Raw genomic sequence first — 22,949 nt, 5'->3', positions numbered from 1 at the left:
TATGGTAAATCAATTATGGTTGTAATGGCATGTATAGGATATATTGGCCATATTGGCATATAAATGTAAATGATGCTTGTAACCTAGCCATTGGAATGGCTAGTAATGGGTTGTTTTAACCAACTTGTAATGTCAAACTATGGTAGCTACATATATGTTAAGTAGTTGATCAAATTATATCTAACTTGAGGACTTAACTAAGGTAAGATTATAGACATGTATGCATGAAATGATATGCCATATTGAATGATGTAAATTACTTAATTTGAATGATTGGAATGATATGCCACATTGGTATTGAGTGTCAACAGTGTGGAAGACGGCATTTTAGTATTGATGGATGAAAAATAATAATAGAGCTTGGTACAGTTGTGGTCCGCGAGATCATTTTATCCGAGATTGTCCTGAGTTAAATGAAAAAGATAAATATCAGTATGTAAGATCGAGCAACTACAAGAGGGAGACCATCGAGGAATGCAGGAAATGTATCCAGTGGTAGAGGTGTGATGAGAGATTCTGCTGTGAGATCTGAGGCCTGAGCACCTGCCCAAGCTTATGCTATTCGTGCACGGGAGGAGGCATCATCGCCAGGCATTATTATCAGTACTTTTTCTCTTTACGATACTAATGTTATTGCATTGATTGATCCTAGACTGACTCATTCGTATATATGTATGAATTTGGTGTTTAATAAGAGTTTTCTTATTAAGTCTACTGAGTTTGTGATTAATGTATCGTACCCCTTAGGAAAGTATGTTCTAGTTGACAAAGTATGCAAGAACTGTCCTTTAATGACTCGAGGTTACTATTTTTCGACTGTCTTGATGCTTTTACCATTTGATGAGTTCGATGTGATTCTGGGTATGGATTGGTTGACTATGTATGATGCAGTTGTGAATTTTAGACGAAAGATTATTGAATTGAAATGTCAGAACGATGAAATTCTTCAGATTAAGTCTGATGATTCGAGTGAATTACCTACTGTGATATCATATATGTTAGCTCAGAAATGTATGAAAAAGGGTTGTGATGCATATCTTGCATACGTGCTGGATACAAAAGTGTCTGAATCAAAGATTGAATCTGCACCTGTTGTTTGTGAGTTTTCGGATGTATTTCCAGAAGAATTACTAGGTTTGCGACCGATCAGAGAAGTTGAATTTGCTATTGAATTAGTGCCGAGAACTTCACCGATAACCATAACTCCGTATAGAATGGCTCCAACAGAGTTGAAAGCTCAGTTGCAAGAGTTAACGGATAGAGGCTTCGCACAACCTAGTTTTTCACCCTTGGGTGCACTTGTATTGTTCGTAAAGTAGAAAGATGGATCAATGAGAATATGTATTGATTATCGTCAGCTTAACAAAGTTATGATAAAGAATAAGTATTCGTTGCCAAGAATAAACAATTTGTTTGAGTAATTGAAAGGTGCAATATTGTTTTCAAAGATTGATTTGAGGTCGGGTTATTATCAGTTGCGAGTTAAAAACTCAGATGTGCCTAAAACTGTATTCAGAATGAATTCCTTGTTATGGCTTTTGGACTAACTAATGCTCCTGCCATTTTTATGGATTTGATTAATAGGATCTTTAGACCGTATCTAGACAAATTTGTTATTGTGTTCATTGATGATATTTTGATCTATTCACGAGATGATTCTGAGCATGCCGAGCATTTGAGGATTGTGTTGCAAACCTTGAGAGATAAGAAATTGTATGCTAAATTTAGAAAATGTGAGTTTTAGCTTCAGGAAGTTGGATTTTGGGGACATATTGTCTCAGCAGATGGTATTCGAGTTGATCAGAGCAAGGTATCTGCAGTTATTGATTGGAAACCACTGAGAAATTCTTGGATTAGCAGGTTTACAGATGCTTTGTAAAAGGGTTCTCAATGATTGCTACACCGATGACCACATTACTACAGAAAGATATCAAGTTTGAATGGTCTGAGAAATGTCAACAAAGTTTCGATCAATTGAAAACATTGTTACCTAAGGCACTAGTGTTGGTTCAACCTGAGTAGGATAAAGAATTTGTGATTTACAGTGATGCGTCATTAAATGGTTTGGGTTGTGTGTTGATGCAAGAAGGAAAAGTAATAGCTTATGCTTCCAGACAATTGAAGATGCATGAAAAGAATTATCCGACACACGATCTGGAGTTGGCCGCTATAGTTTTTGCACTAAAAATTTGGAGACATCATTTGTACGGTGAAAAATGTCACATCTTTACTTATTATAAAAGCTTAAATATATTATGAATCAGAAAGATTTAAATTTCTGACAACGGAGGTGGCTCGAGTTACTGAAAGACTATGAGTTTGTGATTGATTATCACCAGGGGAAAGCGAATGTAGTCACGGATGCTTTGAGTAGAAAGTCGTTGTTTGCCTTGAGAGCAATGAATACACAATTGAAATTATCTTATGATGGTTCGATTTTAGCTAAGTTAAAAGCTAAACCAGTTTTTCTTCAACAAATTTGCGAAACTCAGAAATGTGATAATGAATTGCAAGCTAAACAAGTGCAATGTGAGTCAACTAGTGATTTAGAGTACCAAATCGGATCTCATGATTGTTTGATGTTCTGAAATAGAATTTGTGTACTGAAAAAGCCAGAGTCAATTCGAAAAATTTTGCACGAGGCGCACAGTGGTTGCTTGTCAGTTCATCCAGGGAGTACTAAAATGTACAATGATTTGAAATAGATATACTGGTGGTCGGGTATAAAACGGGATATTTTAGAGTTTGTGTCGAGATGCTTAATTTGTCAGCAAACCAAAGCTGAACATCAAATGCCTTCAGGACTGTTTCAGCCTATGATGATACTTGAGTGGAAATGGGACCGAGTTACGATGGACTTCATATCGGGATTACCCCTGACTCTGAAAAAGAGAAATGCTGTTTGGGTTGTTGTAGATCGACTAAAGAAATCGACACATTTCATTCCAATACCTACTGATTATTTGCTTGATAGATTAGCTGAATTGTATATTGCTGATGTCGTTAGATTGCATAGGGTGCCTATTTCTATTATTTTTTATAGAGATCCGAGATTTACATTGCGATTATATAAGAAATTGCAAGAAGGTCTTGGTACGAGGTTGAATTTTTGTATAGCATTTCATCTGCAAACTGACGGACAATCTGAGAGAGTAATTCAGATCCTCGAAGCTATGCTTTATTTTTGTGTTTTAGAGTTTAAAGGCAACTGTGAGAAATATCTACCTTTGGTTGAATTCGCATATAATAACAACTTTCAATCAAGTATAAAGATGGCACCATACGAAGCTTTATATGGTCACAAATGCTGAACTCCATTGAATTGGACTGAGCTTAGAGAGAAATAGATTCACGGGGTTGATTTGATTCGAGAAACCGAAGAAAAAGTGAAAGTAATTTGCAATTGCTTGAAATCAGCTTCAGATCATCAGAAATCGTATGCAGATTTGAAACAAAAAGATATTGAATTTCAGATCAATGACAAAGCATTTTTGAAAGTATCTCCGTGGAAGAAAATACTTCGATTTGGTCGTAAAGGCAAATTGAGTCTGAGATTCATTGGGCTGAAATCATTGAAAGAATAGGGCCAGTAGCATATTGGCAATCTCTACCATTAGAGTTAGAAAAGATCCACAACGTGTTTCATGTGTCGATGCTACGTCGATATAGATTTGATCCATCACATGTGATTACTCCATCTGCGATTGAAATTCAACCTGATATGACGTACAATGAGAAACCGGTCAGAATTCTAGCACATGAGGTTAAACAGTTGAGAAATAAAAAGCATAGCTCTTGTGAAAGTACTTTGGCAATGTCACGGTATTGAAGAAGCTATGTGGGAGCCTGAGTAAGCTTTGAGAAAACAGTATCCTAACCTATTCACTGATAAGATTTTCGGAGACGAAAATCCTTAAGGGAAATAGAGTTGTAACAACTCATTTTTAGTCAAATCAGAACAGTGGTTTCGGAACCACAAATTTGAGATTAAAATATTTATTTTATTATTATTTTAATAATTACAGCATGAAAATGTAATTGTGCGAAAATTTCATAAAGAAATTTCAACGTTTAAATGGTTAATTTGGTAAAAATGACTAAATCGTGTAATGTGTAAAACTTGTGTTCTATTAGTTAAAAGTGTCAGATAGCTATCGAAGCTTAAATTTAAGGTCCGTAAATAGAAATTAGACCATTATTATGATAGTGGATGATAATGGCATGGCCTAAATGAAGTTTTGAATTAATTTAAAGGTTAATTTTGGTATTTGATTATTAAAGGTTATTTTAATTTAAAACAAAATACAATATTTGGTGGCATTTATCTTCTTAGACGATTTTAGAAGAAGAAAAGAAGCCATATTATTTCATCTAGGGTTCAGTCATTCAAAAGCTAAATTGGTAAGTCATTCTGACTCGATTTTTAATGAGTTTTATGTTTTTGAGAACGTTGCTTCGTATTCTAGCTAGCTAGTACCTTAAATTTTGAAATTGTTAAAGATTTTTCATGTTGCCATTGTTGAGTGCTTGAGTAATTTTATTATTTATGATAGATTTGGAAGGTCTAATAGTTTTTGTAAAGTGATTTTTGACAAAAATGTCAAAAAAGGGATTAAATTGAGAAAATGTAAAATGTGGTGGTTAAAAGTGTGAATAAATTGAAAATATGGGCTACTAGTAACATGTATTAAATTTCCCTGAGCATGGGTTTGTACTAAATTGCATGAATTTACAATTTTATGTGATAAGGACTAAATTGTAAAAAATGTGAAAGTTTAGGGGCAAAAGTATAAATGTGCCTTAAAGAGTGTTTTGGACTAAATTGAATGAATAAATGATTAAATAAGCTAATTTTGAATATATTTAGATTAAGAAAAGTGAAATACGGACTTGGATCGGGGAAAAGATAAAGTTATTGACTAATCGACTCGATTCGTTATTTTCACATCTAAGGTAAGTTCGTATGTGATAAGCATTGTTACAGTTATGCTTTAAATGTTTTGATATTGCATAAAGTGTGTTTATGAACTTATTTTCATGTTTGACGAAAATTTGGATATATATATGGCACTTAGTGTACGATTCAAGAAAGTTTCGGCTATATATGACACTTAGTGTGCGATTCGGAATAGCTTCGGCTATATATGACACTTTGTGTGAGATCGAGATAGCTTCAGCTATGTAAGGCACTTAGTGTGCGAAATTATAATAGCTTCAGCTATGTATTGGCACTTAGTGTACCAGATTTCGAGTATTCGATAGTGTTTCGAAAAGGTATGAGCTAGTTATGAAATTGTACAGGTATGTATGTGTAAAGTATGAGATTCAAGTAGACGAAGTTATGAATTTGCATATAAGCATATGATTAAGCACATGGAAGGTTTGTTGTTTTCATGAATTAGAGTTATATAGTTCAAATTGATGATTGTATAAAACGATATTATGTATATGAATACGGGTGAGGGGTGTTACAATCCAGATCAAGTCTTTAGAGCATACGTCATAAAAAGGATTTAGCCTGGACTAGTAATTCTGTTGTTTATATATATATGGCTCGAGAGTGTACTCTCTGAAATAGTACCTTATGGGTACCATTGAATATGAATTGACGGATCCTGACTTGTACACCACGAGTGCACCACCTGTGTATCCATCGATATTTCAAATAAATTCAATGGGTAAAGGTTCTTGACATGACAAGATATGAATGAGAAATGAGTTATTACACATATCGACTCGAAATACATGAAAATGACGATACGTGATAATTGATATATGGAAATATGAAATGATGATATTGTACATGGAATTTATTTAATGAGTATGTACATATTTGATTATAGACTTGTACACCTAGAGTGTACTAATCGTGACCTTTATATTTCGAGTAATATGAGTAAAGTTCTGACATGAAATAATCTGAATGAACTATTATGAAATTTTACTTGTAATATAAAGAGATGATTTATACATGTTAAATGAATACATGTTGTGAAAATCATATGTGCATGGAAACTTGATTGTTGTTGAGCCTATATATGTTTGATGATATTATGGAATATATGACTAACAAGGGCAATGAGGATATGTGTAGGGATTGAGGTCAAATTGACTGAATATATTGTAACACCCCTTACCTGTGTCCAATGCCTAGACAGGATATGAGGCATTATTAGACTTGAACACACTACTATGTAAAACCGGGCAATGAAATTTTGTTCAAATTTAAAATTTATTCAAAAACATGCATTTGTTCCTTACATGGGTCTACGAGACCCAAAACATGCATGGGGGAGGTTCAAGACTAAACCATGAACTTCAGAAAAATTTTCATAAAACAGGATCATACGCCCGTGTGGACACAAGACACGCCCATGTGCCCTTGACACGTCCGTGTCCCCAGGCCGTGTAACTCTCTGTTTATGACATCAACATCAATTAAGGGTCACATGGCCAAGTCACACATCCATGTGCTAGGCCATGTGGCGAATTTAATTTTCACATTTAAGGTGCAAACTTCACATGGCCTGGGCACACGCCCATATCCTAAGGCCATGGCTTGAAAACACGCCCATGGGGCTGACCGTGTGTCACACACGGTCCAAATACACGCCCGTGTGTCTACCTAAGTGGACAAATTTTGAGGCTATTTACCAAGTTCTCTTGTCACCTATAATAACACAAACACATTCACATGTCAACGGTGATAGATTAGGAAATGGTTGGGTTGCTTACTCCAAAACTTTATGTCATGCATGACATTCATATATCAAGGTATACATGTAACACCCCAATTTTCGGTTTGTCTGTGTTTCTGTGATTTTTAAAATTTGTGTGTGTTCTGGTTGGTTAAAATATATATTTTAGTAGGTTAGTGGGCCTTTGAAAGGCCCAAACTTAAGTTAAATCCGTGGTAGTCTTCGGAATTTTAATTTTATGAATAGGTGATGCAATTGGCGTTTGGGCTTTTAAGAGTAAAGGGGTAAAAGATGACACAAAAAGGAGTGTGGTGTAGTGGCAAGGTGGCGCCACTTAGGGGACAAGGAAGTGACGCCATAGAGGAAGCAAGGGGTCCAAAGTTCAAGTCTTGGCTCTTGCAATATATTTTGTTTTTTCTTTTCAATAAATCTGGAAGCAAGTAGGTGCGCTTTAAAGTTTAATGTGTTGGATTTATGACACAAATGAGTTGATGGCCTAGTGGTGGCGGCGTGAGTTGGCATGTGAGAGGACTTTGGTTCGAATCCCTTGGCACGCAAAGGTTGATTATTTTGCTATGTTGGGACGGCAAAAGTTGGTGTTGGTTTTAAACTCTGGTGATGGAGGGATCCCACATCGGGAAGCTAACATAAGAGTAGATGGAGAGCTGGCTTTAAATAGAGCAAACCATGAGGAGAGTAGGCATACCCTTCTTGGCTGATCCCTTTTGCTTTATGACGTGTTCGTTTGTGTTGGGCGTCAGCTAAGAGTGTTTGGAGCGCGGATTAACTGCAGTCTCCTAACAGGTGTGTATTTCTCATTACTCTAGCAGTAGGATGGCTATTTCGGGCCGCGATGGGCTGAAATGGGCCATGTGGTCCCAATGGATCCGTAGGCCCAAGTGGATAAGTTGTAGAATTACCGAAATACCCCTGTAAGGTAGAATTACCGAAATACCCCTGTAGGGTTGAATTATTGAAATACCTCTGGAGGGTAGAATTACCGAAATACCCCTGTAGGATAGAATTACCGAAATACCCTTGTAGGGTAGAAATACCGAAATACCCCTGTAGGGTAGAATTACCGAGATACCCTTATGGGGTAAAATTACCATTTTGCCCCTATGGTGTTAAATGACTATTTTTCCCCTCGTGCGTAAATGACTAACTTGTGTGATGATTGGGTTAGTTGACGTGGATTTATGTTAGTTATCGTTAATTTGTAAGTCTAATGTGTTAGTGATCGATTGTAGGATTATCGCGTAGGAGATATCGTCATCAATCGTCATCAACTAGGTGTGTAAACGACACCCTCCCTTAGACCGAATCGGTAAAAACTGAAATACCGAAACGTTGGTATTTTGTGAACTTGCGAGCATACGAGTGCTCGTGAGATAGTTATTAATGAATATGGTGCATTTGGATGATTAGAGTGCAGAGTGTGCATTTTCGTGCACAACGGTATTTTGGGCTTAATGGGCCAAAAACGGGCCAATGGGCCAACGGGCCCACTTTGGTAAAAAGATGAGGTAAGTACTTCTGATTACTTGGTAAACGTTAGAATGAGCATGAAACCTTAGCAATAGGTAATAATTACTGAAATACCCTTATGCATGCAAAATTACGATTTTACCCCTAGGGTTATTTTTTACGAAAAGCATGATGTTCGTTTCAGATCGTATGCCATGACATAATACTTCATTGCATGGGACATGGGTTTATATTGATGGAGGAAGTGTTCAGCGACCTCACTTTGTAATCTGGTAGCCTCGCCACATATATTCTGCATTTTGGTGACTTCACACAATATCTGGACCTCATTTGCAATCTGGTGGCTTTGCCACACACACACACACATATATATATATATATATATATATATATATATATATTTGTTCTAGTGGCCTAGCCACAATATCTGTATTTGGTGACTTCGTCACAATATCTGTCAGCCTCGCTACAATTTTTGTGGTGTGTAGTGGTTGGGTGGGTCGAGTAGTCTCCCCACATGGTGTAAAATTGATGCAGGGGTGTTATGGATGGCTCTGGGTTGGGATTTCTGCATTCATGATATATTTGTTACGTATCTGGCCAAGGCCCGATAAGTCTGACTCGAGGTTTGATTTGTTTTGGGCTATGGTTGGGTTATGTTCTGATGAGTTTACTGAACTCACCCTTTATTTTCATTCTGCAGAAATCCCCAACCATAGTGGGCTTGGAGCCGTGAGGATTGAGTGGCCATATCATCTGCAAAGTTGGTTTTCTAAGTTAGTTTATTTTTATTATTTTTATATTCGATTTAATTTTGGGTTTTAAGTTGTAATAAGGCCGCTATTTAAATTTCTTTTTCCGCTATGGTTTTATTTTTTGATTATATTTATACTATGTCGAAATCTGCTAGTGTTAGGCTGCGCGGGTTTTCAAAATTAATAAACTTTTCCAAGACTCAACAAGCACAACAAATGGATAGCCTAAAGATTGATAAACCGGCTTTTCATTCAACCGCTGTTTTTACAAAGACCACCCCAATCACTTAAACCAACGAATGCATACTAAGTCGTAAGTCCATGTGACACGCCAGATCTGGCAATAACGTCTGGGCCGGGTTTGGGGTGTTACAATACATGTTTAAAACTCCCCACTTGACAAGTTCAGTCATTTCATTTCTTTACCTTTGTTCATATTATGACTATGCTAATTGGTATCATTTATCCATCAAGTATGAGTTCCACCTTTTATCATTCACTGTTAGCAACCAATTTAGCACACACCACACACATAATAACACATCCCATGCATGTATCAATATTTAGAAATTTTAGCCCAATAATCAAAATGAGCCATGTTTCATGGCCATATACAAAAGGGAATAATATACCAAAAGGAGCCATCACTTTGGCTAACAAATATGACACAAGTAAAAAAATGCTAAGTCCCCTATACATGCCATACTTAAAAACATTAAACCAAATATACCCCAAAGGATTTTTTGATAGTGTGACTCGAGCTCCGACTTCCACGATCCCCAAGCTAGCTTGGCAATGCTAAAAGAAAAGGGAAAAGAGAGAAGGGTAAGCACAAAGCTTAGTAATTTGCATGTAAATAATAAACAACATAAATCAAGATAATCATGGCTTAAACATGTTATCAATTATCACCACAATATCATATTGCACACATGAACATAGTCAAAATTGACATTAAATGTCATTAAACATCATGCTTATCTTACTCCTTTGTACTCATGCTAAACTTCCCATCAAGAATCAAGTTCAATACTCATGGGATTTACGTACATACCTGTACCATACATTCTTACTCATATCACTCCACTTCTTAACCCAAAATTTTGAATGGCCCGTTGAACCACCCGGAATACTTAAGGACACTTGGGATTATCATACACCAAATAAAGTACCAATTCCATGTCCCCAACATGGTCTTACACTGGCACATATATCATCACCGATGCCATGTCCCAGACATGGTCTTACACTGGCACATATATCATCGCAGATGCCATGTCCCAGACATGGTCTTACACTGGCACATATATCATTACCGATTCCATGTCCCAGACATGGTCTTACACTGGCACATATATTATCGTCGATGCCATGTCCCAAACATGGTCGTACACAGGTACATATCTCAGATGCCGATGCCATGTTCTAGACATGGTCTTACACGGAATCTCATTTAGCATAGTGTCACAGCATCTAAGTCCTAGGTATTCCTTTGGGTCACCCAGGGTTTCTGAGATACGAGGCTATCACTAAACTTCCATTAGATCATCATAAGTCAATTTCATTAAAGTATACATATGTAATATCCTGATTTTGGGCCTAGTCGGAATAGTGGTTTCGTGACCACAAAATCTGAGATAGAAATAATTATTTTATGATTATTTTGAGGTTTATGATATGATTGCATGATTGTGTGAAAATTTCGTGAAGAAATTTTATGCATAAAGTGCTTAAATTGAAATTAGGGACTAAATCGAATAATTTGTAAAACTTGCATTCTAGAATTTTCTAGTATGAAATTGTTTTGAAATATTAATTAGGAGGTCTTAAATAGAATTTTACCAATTTCTAAGTCTATGGACAAAAATTGGACATGGATGGAATTTTGGAAAGTTTAGTAGTAAGGGCATTTTGGTCATTTAGGGTAAAATGAATTAAAATACAAAATTAAAAGCCAATTTTGCTCATCTTCAACCCCATGGCCGAATATAGCAAGGAGAAACCATGGCTAGGGTTTTTCAAGCTTCCAAGCTCGATTGTAAGTCCATTCTAGCCCCGTTTTTCAAGTTCTTTACGTTTTTGGAGTCCCGGTAGCTCGATTAAGCTTATGCTAGCAATAATTTAACCTAGGGTTTATATTTGGAAAAATACCCATAGGTGAAATTTGTGTATTTTTATGTTTTATGATAGAATATAAGGTTTTAAATTATGTTAGACAACTTGTGCTACCCGGTTTTAAGCGAAAACTAGCAAAATGGCTTAATTAGTAAAAATACCTAATAGTCATAAGTACATGTTAGAGTGAGAATTTGATGTTTCCATAGAAGGGAAAAATGATCATCATGTCATAAAACATAAGAAAATAGGCTGAAGTTTAATTTACGAGCTTTGGGGCAAAAGTGTAAATATGCAAAAGTTTAGGGCAAAATTGTAATTTTTCCAAAATATGATTTTGGGTCAATTTGAATAATGTGAGTCCTAATTAGACTATATTTTAAATGACAGAGCAAGGAAAACTAAAATTTGGGCTAAAATGGGGAAAATACCAAGTTGTGGACGAAATGGTAAAAGTAGCCATTTTCGCATACGAGGTAAGTTCATGTGTAAATAATGTAGCATAATTGTTATTTTTAAGTTATTGATGTTAATTATATGATATGCTGATTTTTTTATCGTGAAATATTATGCTTTGTGGTTAATGTTGAGTAATATGCAAATTATGTTTACTACTTGATAAATATGAATTGCTACCGAGTATCGGTTCCGATATTCCATGGAAGACGACAAATGTGAGATCGAGGGAAAACACCTGTTTGAACCTTAGGAATAGATTAGGATACAAGTGACATGTCACTACAATGGTTGAGCATCCGAACTCGTTGAGTTGGGTCCGAGTTCACTTATGGATGCGAATGTCCGAACTCGTTGAGTTGAGTCCGAGTTCGAGAGATGTAACTAGGCATCCGAGCTCGTTGAGTTGAGTCTGAGTTCACTTATTGATACGAACGCCTGAGCTCGTTGAGTTGAGTCCGAGTTCACCTATGGGCGGGTTACATGGTAACTTGGCTACATATGTGGCACTTATGTGCAAACTTTCCATGTATCCGAATTATATTCCGATGTGTTCAACGAGTAAAGTTCTACTCAAATGGAGGAATACTCAAGATGAAAGGGATGTATTGGTAAGTGTTGTGAAATGGATACTTTGAACAGGTATGTACTTAACCCTCGGGTTGAAAACTCGATATAACAACAATATGGTAAGATGATAAATGAAAATGTGATATGAATGTCTTGGTGATGATTATGCAAATGATGTTTTATGTTTGCTTATATGGTTATGTTACTTGCTATTTGCATGTGAACTTACTAAGAATTTATGCTTACTCCCTCCTTTTCATTCCTTGTAGTGTTGACAAGCCAGCTCGGAAATCGAAAACGGTTAGAGGCACGCTCACACTATCCGTATATCATCTTGGCATAATGGCTTGTATATTTTGAGTATGGCATGTATAGCATTATAATCATTTTGTGTATATGGTCTTATGATATAGTTATTGAGTGGTATGGAAATGCTTGGTAATGATTAGCCATTGGAATGGCTAATCATGATCATATTTGGTGTTATGTATGCTAAATTGCTAGCTAATCCATGGAAACCATGAAATAGGTAAAATTTACCATAAAATAGATTCAGACAACAGCAGTGATGTGAGTTTGAAAAAATCACTAAAAATAGTAGAGATACAATTAGATGATGAATAATATATGGAATTGAATAACTACGAGTCTATTTTCATATGGATGGAACAAAATAGGTATATGAGTTATATTTTATGAGATGTTTAAATTTTTGTGAAACAGGGCCAGTACGATTTCTGGATCCCCTATTCTGACTTTGGAAATTCACCATAAATTTTTCAAAGATAATTAGAAGTCATGATTTATATGTACAAATTCCTTATTTAGTCTAGTTTTATTAGAAAGAAACGTCATAGTCATTGAAACTCTGTACAGGGAGATATCTGATTTGTAATACACAGAGGTCAGAGCAGTCAAACTCTGAAATAGGGGAGATTTTAACTAATAAACTGTACTAATTTGCTTGACAAAAAATTCTATAAAAAAATTAGTAAATAGATATATGAGTTTAGTCTCAGGGAAAAGTTACGGAATTGGATTTCAAGTTTCGTAACTCAAGATATGAATTTTTAAGCGAATATGACGCAAATTGTTAGCTTGACTGAAAATTTTAAAAATAAATTGTTTGAGCTGTTTAAGTAATGAATTAAGTCTATTAACACCTCGTGTTCGACTCCGGCCACGGTCTCGGGTACGGGGCGTTACAACATACATGTATCATATAATGTCAAATATTAAATACGTAACATGGGCTTACCTTGGTGGAAAATATGACAATTTGCGATTTAGTCCACAACCTTGCCTTTTCCTTGGTCAAGGTCTATCCCTCGTCCCTCTTGATCTGTAACACCCCTCACCTGTATCCGACACTAGGATAGGGTTTGTGGTGCTACCTGACTTAGACTCAACCAACTGTATAAAACTGAGCCGTGAAATCTCAAATAATTTATAAACTTCCCTTTTCACAAGCAACAAGTCTCATTTACAGGCTTACGACGCCCAAAATATACATCCGGGGTGGTTCAGAACCCATCCGAGAACTCATGAAAAACTTAGAAAATTTCATGCATCAACGCTCCACCACCCGTGTGGGTATAGAATACATGGCTGTGTGCTAGGGACACACCCATGTCCCAAACCCGTGTCTGAAAACCTGGGCATTCTGTCAAAACCACACGGCCCAAGAACACGCCCGTGTCCTATAATCGTGTTCTTCCCACGGTCAAGACACATGGCCGTGTCTCTTGTCCGTGTACTACTAACATGCATACTGACTTTATGGCACGGCCCGAGCACACGCCTATGTGGCCTGCCCCTGTACTAAAATGACTTTAAAGTTTTAAGTGCACCCATGGGCGTGAGCCGTATGTCACACACGGACTAGACACATGCTCGTGTGTCTTACCCGTGTGGACAAACTAGGCTATTTCCCAAGCTATTTTGTCACCCATTTTGCACAACCTACACAAGATCATGTCAATATACAAATTTCATCACAATGGACACCAATTCATCCATAGAAAGAACATTATATGCATTCATCAAAATGAATAATAGCCATTATTCCAGGCTTGATACCAAATGAAGGGCCTTTGACTTAAGCCAAAAAATACATGAACAATTCTCTTAATACAACATCCTAGTTTAGACCTATACATGCCACCTTCAAAAATATAAATCAAACTATACTGAGTGCTGTGGCTGATAGTGTGATTGATATCTCTGACTTTATGGGATCCTTAAGCTAACCTGGCGATACTGAAAGAAGAAGGAAAGGAAAAAGAGTAAGCATAAAGCTTAGTAAGTTGCATATAAATAAATATACAACAACAATCTCACCATTTTTCATCATGCTTATAGCTCAAAGGTAAACATGACTTAACTTACTCATTATCATCTACTCGAGTCTCATTTTCTAAATTAAGCTCGTTACTCATGCTTATCATATAGGTACCTGTAACATTCACAACATGGTCATCCTTTCTTTATCAAAACTGAACTATAGCTTTCACCATTGAACCATTTGGAATACTACTGGATATTTTATGAACCATCAACATGGGGTAAATTGTCGATGCCATGTCCCAAACATGGTCTTACATTGGCTCTCATATATGCGTGCTGATGCATGTCCCAGACATGTCTTACACTAGCACAACTCTTAGTCGATGCATGTCCCAGGCACGTCTTACACTGGCTATCTCTGTCGAGGCTGATGCATGTCCTAGACATGTCTTACTCTGGCACTCATCTCTGTGCCGATGCCATGTCCCAAACATGGTCTTACACTGGCTCTTATAATATGGCTGATGCATGTCCCAGACATGTCTTACACTAGCCTTCGTCTGGATGCCGATGCCATGTCCCAGACATGGTCTTACACTGGCTCTCATAATGTGGCCGAAGCATGTCCCAGACATGTCTTACACTGGCGCACAAATCACTCAATGTCTTGCCACGAATATCCAGTTCATATCCTAAGGTTTCAACGGGATATTTCTACTATCTCAAATATTACAAGGCATTCTCAATTTATAACTTAACAACTCGTACATTATCAATTCAATGACAATATGAATACAAGTATTAACAGTGTAGTTGTATCATTTACATACAACTTACCTCGGTTTACAAAAACTTCTTAACTAGTCGGCTTATTTGGATTGCTTGGCTTTGCCCCGGTCTAGGCCCGATTTTGGCAAATCTTGATCTATAATAACAATATGCATCCATTTAGTCACTAAACACAATTACGCATTCATAAATTCACAACTTTGTTAAAATGACCATTTTGCCCCTAGGCCTTGGCAAAATGACCATTTTACCCCTATGTCCGAAAATCGATTTTTATCAAATTTCTTCGTATTTCAAGCCTAGCTAAACCCTTTTTACTACTATAGAAATCCCAAATTCTCACTATTTCATATACTAACCACCTATTTTGCAACTTATGCAAAATAGTCCCTTTAGGTGTTTTCATGCTATGCAAAATAGTCCCTTTAGGTGTTTTCATGCTAACACCTTTCACAAAATTTGTTTATAACACAACTAGGACTCATATTCTTCCATAAAAACTCAACATATAACACAAATACATCCATGGAAAAATCCTAAACTCTTGACTATTTTGTAAGATATCACCCTTATTTGAAAGTTCATGCTTCGAGGGTCTCAAAAATGCAAAAATCATTAAGAGAAATTTTTAAAATCACTTACTTGTAAGTGCTTCAAGTTGCTGAAATTTCAAGCTCTTAAACCCCAAATATTTGCTGATACTTTCGGCTAAGGAGAGAGAAAAGATGATAGCTTTTTTCTTCTTTTTCTTTTTCTTTTATTAAAATGAAACTAGTCAAAATTGGTGACTTAAGCTTCACCTAACTTTGACAATTTTGTCTCCCCTCACTCCATGGCTGGTTAACACTATTAAAAAGGGTGTAATTGCCCTTTAAAAGCCCTCAATTTTGATTCTCTAGCTATCTAACACATTTGGGTAGTAAAACGTAACTTTTGCCTTTATGCGATTTAGTCATTTTTCGAAATTGGACTAGAAATCGCTAAAATTAACTTACCAAAATTTACATGCACTTATATAATCGTACCATAACCTCATAAAAATAATAAAAATAATTTTCTAACTTCGGATTGGTGGTCCCGAGACCACTGTTCTGACTAGGCCCTAAATCGGGTTGTTACATGATCTATAATAGCACATTTAGCTCATTTAATACACGCACTATTCAATTCACTTCAAAAATCACGATATGCCAAAATTACAATTTTTCCCCTAAAATTTCACAAAATTATGAAATTTCCCCTAGGCTCGGAAAATGAAAAGTATCTCATTTTCTCATTACCCAAGCCTAGCCGAATCATTTATTCTCTTATACTATCCCAAAATTTTCATTTATTCACACATTTACACATAGTTTTTATAACTTTTACAATTAGGTTCTTTTTATCAATTTCACCAAAAACCACCTAGTAAAAGTTGTTTATCACACCTCAAACCTCCATATTCTTCCATTAGACATCAAAGCACAAGCATGTCATTCATGGGTATATTTTTGAATATGAACCCTAGCTTAAATTAAGGGTAGAAATAGCTTATCAAGCTACGAGGATTTCAAAAATATAAAGAACATTAAAAACGGGGCTAGGATGCACTTACTTTGAGCTTGAAAGATGAAAGAAACCTTAGCTATGGCTCCTTATGAAATTCGGTCAAGGAAGGAGAAGGTGGACTCAATTTTTGACTATTTTTCCCTTTTAATTCTTCTAAATACCAATAGACCAAAATGCCCTTCCATTAAAACTTTGATATATTATCCTTCCCATGTCCATTTTTGTCCATAATGACATATAATGGTCTATTTACTAAATAAGGAATTCAAATTTCAAATCCCATCACATTTAAGTCCTTAAATCAACTAGAACATATATTTTTCACTTATTGCAATTTAGTCCTAATGATTCAATTAGACACCTTATCGGTGAAATTTCTCATCGATATTTTCCCATAGTTATTTAATCACACAGTAGACCTTAAAACTTTATTGATATAAATATTTCTACCTTAAATTTGTGGTTTCAAAACCACTGATTTGTTTAGGCCCTAATTTGGGATATTACAATTATTACCTCAAAATAGAATGAATGAATAGAATGAATGAATAGAATAAATGAATAGAATGAATTATAAGCTAAATCAAAATAGAATGAATGGTGAGTTAAGTACCATATTATACGAACTTACTAAGAATTTTATGATTACTTAGTTTTATTTCCCTATTTTATAATGAATCAGAAGCTCGTTGGATTGGAAGCTCGGTAGAGATCACCCACACTATCCATCGACCCATGTCGGTACAATATGGTAAATAAATTATGGTTGTAATGGCATGTATAGGATATATTGGCTATATTGGCATGTAAATGTAAATGATGCTTATAACCTAGCCATTGGAATGGCTAGTAATGGGTTGTTTTAACATACTTGTAATGTCAAACTATGGTAGCTACATATATGTTAGGTAGCTGATCAAATTATATTTAACTTGAGAACTTAACTAAGGTAAGATTATAATCATGTATGCATGAAATGATATGCCATATTGAATGATGGAACTGTACTTGGTATAATTTGTTGCAGGAAAATGGAGAATTTGGGTGACAAATGAGGCTAGGAAATGACTTTATACTGTCCACATAGGTAGACACACGGGCGCGTGTCTGGGCTGTGTGTGACACACGGCTGAGTACATGGGCATATAGTTAGGCCGTGTGTCCCTTGCACCTTAATTTTGAGAAACAGAATAATCAGAATTGAGCACACGGGCAGAGACACGGGTGTGTGTCTCAACCGTGTGTACTACATGGACTAAGATGCAGGCATGTGCCTTGGCCGTGTGAAACCTGCACCTAATTTCGAATTGAATCAATTAACCACACGGACTAGCACATGGGCGTGTAGCATGGCCGTGTGCACAAGTCAGAGAGTTACACGGGGTCGAACACATGGGCGTATGAGCCTTGCACCTTGGAAAATTTTTGTAATTTCGTGAAAAATTCTTAGAAGTCCTGATTAAGTCCCGACTCGATTCTAATGCTCGTATTGGACTTTGAGGGTCCATTAAAGGAGCGTTATGAATAAATCTTGGTTAATGAATAGTAATTTACATAATTTATTTGTAAAACATTCTGAATGTTTCGGTAATGCTCTGAACCCCTGTTTCGTCGACATATACGGGTTAGGGGTTTTATACCCATACTATTTCTAGCCATTCTAAAATGGCTCTTCAACCTTGAACATTGATTCCTCTTTGCGTAGTAAAACCACAAATCCATTTAGCACAATGGTCTTAAAAGACCCGTCCAATCAAAGCAGACCCATTAGAGACCGAGACTGCTCCATCAGTATTTAGCTTAATCCACCTTCTCTTTGCTATCATCCATTGTTCACCACCACTCTTTGAACACTATAGACTTCACTTGACTTTGAATTCTCAAAGCTTGCAGCCCAAGCCACACCTGTTCTAACAACATCATCAATATTGTTATAGATATTATTTAAAAATAAAATTGTTGTGACTTTTTTGAATAAGCTAACACATTATTGCAAACAAGGTCAGCCACTCCTTCCTATTATCCTCAATTCTCCCTTGGTTCATCAGGTTCCAAACTAATCGATCCTTTAGATTAGTAGGAAAAAAAATGTGTTCCTTACCGAATTAGGGATTACCACCTTCCATACCACTCTCAAGAATCCACTGTAATATAGAGCATGAATGCTTGATTCCAGTGGATTTTCGCATCGAGGACCGTGTGCTGCATCAATCATGTGCCTTCTAGCTTATTCTGTCACATCCCAAAATTAGGGCTAGAAGAAATAAGGATAAAATTTAGATTTTAAAGTATAATAAGAATAGGGTAAGAAACATTAGTATGCCATAGAAATTATTGTTGTTAAGGAATTAATAAGAAATGAGCCTTAGGATTGGTGATTAAGTATTATTCCCCTATCCTTAGAGGTCATCTGTTTGAACTCCCTTAATTGCAACCCTTTGTTGTTGTTTTTCTAAATTCCCCTCAAAACCTTTAAAAACAATTTCTTAAAGGCTTATGAGAATAATGAGCTTGTTAGTTTAGTGGTAAAGACTTAGCTTTCCATTTGGTCCCAAGTTTGAAACCCCTTGGGCATTTTTAGTCAAAATATTTTATTTTCTCATTTTACCCCCATAAAGTATCAAATTTTCAAACAAGCCCAAATTAAAATCTTTTTTTTTTAATTTAGTACTTAATTGAAATCAACCTTAATTCTAAACTAATTCCTAATCATATTTCAATTTGGGAAAAAGTTCTATAAATAGCCAATCTTTTCAAAAATCAAGAATTTTGTTTAAGAAATTTTTTTCAAGAAAACTCTAAAAATTCTCTATTCTTCTTCTCAATTGCTGAATCACATCATTCAACCAAAAGATTTCAAGGTTTTCAATTTCATCCCTCTCTTCCTAGTGTGGGATCTAACTTAAACCATTTTGTATAAATTGAATCACTAAAAATTAGGGTAATAAGTTATGCGAACCCTTATGCATAACCCTTATGGATTCATTATGTGAACTTCTAAGTGAACAGTTAAATGAACCCTAGGTGAACTATCATGCCATCCCCTAGAAAATATTGTGTGAACCCTCATATGATTTAATATACGAACCCTCATGTGAATTAGTATGCAAACTATCATGCTGTGTTTTTTTTTACACCGTCACTATACTCTCTACTCCCTTCCAGTCATTCTCTTATAAGTGGTGGTGTTTACTAACTTTTTTTTTGGGGGGATCTCTTTTGTGTTCTTTTTGGGTGTTTCTTTCGCTAATTTTCCAAGCAACCTTTTTTGTTATTATTTTTTTTCTAGTATTATGTCTAAGGACGATAAGCTTGTGATTCCAACCGATAATCCCTCGTTGCAAATTAGTCTTGTGAAGATTGATGGACATAATTACCTTGCTTGGTCAATGTCCTACTAGCTGTTTATCAAGGCTCATGGCTTGTAGGGCTACATCACCGGTATAACCTCGAAACCTAAACTCACCGATTCAACGTTTAGTCAGTGGGATTCAACGAACTCTCTTGTTATGGAATGGTTTATCAACTCTATGAAACTTAATATTTCCAAAACTTATTTGTTGCTTGATACTGCGAAAAAAATTAGAATGTTGCTACTCTTGCCTTCTCTCGTGTTGGGAATGATGCACAAATTTTTAGATTCGTAATAAGGTCTATGGTACAAACTAGAAGGACCTAACAGTTTTTCAATATTTTTTTAAATTAAGTGGATTGTGGCAGGAACTTGATTATTATCAAAGTTTTCAGGCATCTTGTACCAATGATGCCAAAAAATTTTAGAAGATGGTGGAAAATGAGTGCATTTTTTATTTCTTAGCTGGGTTGAATACTGAGTATGATCAAATTCAAGTTCAAGTTCTTGGCAAAAACTCTATTCCCTTCTCTCTATGAGGCATACTCCTATGTACAACAGGAGGAGAGTCATCGTGTTGTTATGCTTTATAATCCACCTCTTGAGAAAGCTAGTTTCATTGCTAACCAGGATGGTCCATCGAGTGGTAAGTTTGACAAGGATCACTTGATGTGTGACTATTGTGGTAAGCTTCGATACACTAAAGATTCATGTTGAAAGTTGCATAGTCGCCCCACTCGAGGTCATGGTGGAAAATGAGGTGGTAATTCTTAGCCTTAAGTAAAATTGTCAAACTCTGTGACAACAAATGACAAGTCCACTTCTGTTGGGAGTTTTACATTGGATGAGATTCAACATCTCCAAATCCTCTTGTCTCAATTGGACTCTACCTCAATTCCAAGTCTAATCATCCAAAGTCAGGTACTGCTTTAAATGCTCCATCTACTTCTGAATCTTGGATTATTGATTTCAATGCGAATAGACATATGATAATGTAAAAAAAAAAACTTATTTAACTATACTACTTGTCCATCTAAAGATAGTTGCGAATAGCCGATGGCTCCCTTACCTTTGTCTCTGGAACATGTCCTGTTCTTTGTACTCTCAATCTCAGTTTATCCTCTGTCCTCCATGTTCCTAAATTCCAGGTTAATCTTTTATCTATTAGTACTATCACTAAAGCCTTAAATTATAAACTTGAATTCTTTTTGGATCACTGTATCTTTTAGGGCCTCTACATAGGGAAGATGATTGGTAGTGGTAGATTGTGTAATGGCTTATATCTTCTAGATCGATCACCTGATATGTCTCAAACCTTATTTGAGACAACAAAGATGTCAACCAAAAGATAATTCAGTGGCATAGGTAGTTAGGACATTCATCATTTATTTTTCACCAAAATGTTTCCCACTTTGTTTTTAAGAACTCAGTTAAACTCTTTAGTTTGTGATGCCTATGAGTTTGCTAAGCATACAAGAAACAATTATCTTTTACGTAACAATAGAAGTACTGTTCCTTTTTAGATTATTCATTTGGATGTTTATGGCCCTACTCGTCATACTTATTTATCTGGTAATAGTTGGTTTGATACATTTATTGACTATTGTAATCGGATGACATGGGTATTTCTATTAAAGTCCAAAAGTGATGTTTTCTTGTGTTTCCATTCTTTTCATAAATTGATTATTACTTAGTTTGATGCTAAGGTTAAGACTTTGCGAAATGATAATGGAACCGAGTATAGCTTTAATGATTATTTAGAATCATATGGGATTTTTTATCAAACCAGTTGTCCAGGTACAAGTGCTCAGAATGATGTTGCTAAAAAGAAAAATTGACATCTTTTGGGGGTTATTTGATCACTTATGTTCACTATGAACCTCCCAAAACCTTACTGGGGGATGCGATTTTGGTTGCTGCTTATCTCATTAATCGGATGCCTCTTCGAGTCCTTGATTTTGAAAGTCCTATAGAAACCTTACAGGGTAAGATGGATTACCCAGTTTCACCGAAGGTCTTTGGTTATGTTTGCTTTGTTCATCTTGGACATGGGGGTAAACTGGATCCTCGAGCAGTCAAATGTGTTTTCATTGGATACTTTCCCACATAGAAGGGTTACAAATGTTATCATTCGTCATCTAGAAAGTATTATGTAAGTATAGATGTAACATTTCGTGAAAATGAACCCTATTTTTCTTCATCACAACTATCTCTTTAGAGAAGGTTATTGAAAATAAAGAGAAGACAACCTATTATGTTACCCTTTCGAGTGAAAATTTAGTTCCATCAGAGACTTTGGTTCAAAAGAAGACTAGTGGACGATTGTTGGATAGGCCTAATTTAAGGATATACTCTAAGAAAGGCAATAAAGAAGGCGATATCATACAATCTATTTTATGCCTTGACTCTTCACTGTCAGGTGAGTCTTCTTTACCTGAGTTTTCTACTGATTTAGAATTACCAATAGCCCAATAAAAAGGTGTTAGAACTTGCACTTTACATCCGATCTCTAACTATGTCTCTTATAATTCCTTATCCCCATCCTATAGAGCTTTTGCTTTGTCTTTGTTCTCTATCATTGATCCAAGATGGAAATAGACTTTGATTGAAGAAATGAGGGCTTAATCAAAAAATGAGAAGTGGGAACTGGTTAATCTTCCTAATGGGTAGAAAATGGTTGGTTGCAAATAGGTGTTTACTATCAAGTATAAGGCTGATGGTTTAATTGAAAGACTTAAAGCCAGATTAGTAGCTCAAGGATTCACTCAGACATATGGAGTGGATTATCAAGAAACATTTGCTCCAGTTGCTAAATTTAACACGATTAGGATCATTCTATCATTTGCAGCAAACCTCGACTTGGACTTACAATAATTTGATGTAAAGAATGCC

Source organism: Gossypium arboreum, chromosome 3 (genome assembly GCF_025698485.1).
Source record: "Gossypium arboreum isolate Shixiya-1 chromosome 3, ASM2569848v2, whole genome shotgun sequence".
NCBI lineage: Eukaryota > Viridiplantae > Streptophyta > Magnoliopsida > Malvales > Malvaceae > Gossypium > Gossypium arboreum.
The sequence above is the reverse complement of the archived record's forward strand: the minus strand, read 5'-3'. Positions refer to the sequence as shown.